Source organism: Echinops telfairi, unplaced genomic scaffold, assembly GCF_000313985.2.
Source record: "Echinops telfairi isolate 266 unplaced genomic scaffold, ASM31398v2 ScPeMD7_7441;HRSCAF=8479, whole genome shotgun sequence".
NCBI lineage: Eukaryota > Metazoa > Chordata > Mammalia > Afrosoricida > Tenrecidae > Echinops > Echinops telfairi.
In genome coordinates, this window is record NW_022111341.1 from 1,128,434 (window position 1) to 1,130,315 (window position 1,882).

The 1,882-nt window shown below is 42.7% G+C and overlaps 1 protein-coding gene and 1 non-coding gene across 2 annotated transcripts in view; one reads left to right on the top strand and one right to left on the bottom strand.

Moving 5' to 3' along the window:
* Nucleotides 1-1,882, top strand: part of LOC101660439 (S-adenosylmethionine synthase-like) — a 118,198-nt gene that overhangs the window by 114,385 nt on the left and 1,931 nt on the right. The window lies entirely within an intron of this gene.
* Nucleotides 1,397-1,468, bottom strand: TRNAA-AGC. Its single transcript has one exon. It is a non-coding gene; the product is annotated as a tRNA-Ala (tRNA).

A 1,882-nucleotide genomic window follows, 5' to 3' on the forward strand; every position in this document is an offset into this window, starting at 1 on the left:
AGCTGATGTCAGGGGCTTACTTGGAAAGTAAATGTTTTGAGAATGATGAGGACAATGAATGTACAAATGTGCTTGACACAATTGATGTATGTATTGATTGTGATAAGGGTTGTATGAGCCCCTAATAAAATGATTAAAATAAAAAAAGAAGAGGGGGGAATGTATTTGTTATTCTTCTATCCACTGAGATATTAAACTTAACCACAAGTCATCTCTATTGAATCAGTTCTCTAAAGGCGCCAGCCTCTTCTGGCTTTGAGTTAGGGACAGATCTGACCCTTTGGATTCAAGGGAAGAAATTCCTATTTGCGAGGAGAATTTTAATAATCAATCATTCAACAATAAATTCATGGGTTCCAGAAACAAGTTACCCAACTGCTGAAACCCGAGATGGAACCAGGGATCTCCACAGCTCTAGGTAACCACCCTCTGGAGGGAGCCACTTCAGCTCCCCTGGCCATCTCTTACTGTAGAAAGACTGACCTTTCTACTCCTGTAAGGAGTAGTCTCCCAAACTCCAGGGCAGTTCTATACCTGTCCTCTGTGACCAAGATGAGTCAGCATCGACTCGATGGCAGTGAGTTTGGAGTTTGAGAAATCGCTATGAAATAAAATACAGTGACTTCATATTTCCAGTCTTTTCCACTAAACATTAAGTGTTCGTTTAGTTATCAGGAGTTCTGCTGGCTGGTGTAATGGGTTTCGCATGGGCTGTTTACCGCAAGTTCCGAGCTTCAAACCTGCAGCAGCTCCTGGGGGTGAAGTTGAAGTTTTCTGCTCCAGTGAAATTTAACAGGCTTGGAAACCCACAGAGACCACCCTACGGCGTTGTTCTGGATCGACAGCGACTTTGTTTTTCGTTTATTTGACTTTTTAAAGATCCGAATGGACTCGATGGAAGTGGGTTTGTATTTTGGAGTAAAAGATTTCATTCTGCTTGGACATGTTGTCAAGAACTAATCCCTGAAAGGGGGCTTCCTGCTTGGCAGATGTTCACAAAAATGAAGAAAGCAGGAGGACTCTTGAGCAGACAGATTGACACAATAGCTGGAACGGTGCAGCAACACCTACCAGTGATCATGAGGATGGCGCAGGGCAGGGCAGGATTTCGCTGTGAGTCAGAACAGACCCCACAGCTCTGCTGGGTATCTCGGCTTCTCATCTCACTTCCTCTATAACCCAACCTCCCTTAACCACGAAGAAAACACCCTTTTTGTCTCCTCTCAGCTTCCTTCTACAAGAGCTGAGTCATCACAAACACATTGCTTCAACCAGGATTTTACTAATCTCCAGGGAAAAAATTTAAAGAATGAGTAAGAGGTAGACTGTAGACATGTTTCATAAGAAATGCCACCAGTAAATGGTATTTCAGGTGTGCTTTGTGACAAAAGTGAAATGGAGGTACTGGGGATCGAACCCAGGGCCTCATGCATGCTAAGCACGCGCTCTACCACTGAGCTATACCCCCTATAAAATTAAAGATTTTAGGATATTAATGTGTTTTTCTTTGACAACTGAGTCATCCAGAGAATATGGTTTTATGCTTCAAAACTCTCTGTATGGTGCTCTCTCTGACAGTGTCGGAGCCTGCCGATGAGTCAAACAGTCCTGAAAGGGGGAGTGAGGATTAAGGAAAAAAAGAGAGACAGAAAGTATTGGGAGGGCAACAGTGAATACTGAAGCCCCGAGTTTATGCTACATCTTCCTTTTATACATGCAGAAACAAGCCGAGGTTGCAATTAGTCTATTATCACAATATACCAGAAACTCTATATTCTGCCAAGTCAAGGAGTCTTTGATAAAACTTGAACATTCTGTTTTCCCAGAACTTGCATACATCTTTGTTCTTTATCTTAGTCTCAATGTCAAACCGCAGAAGCAA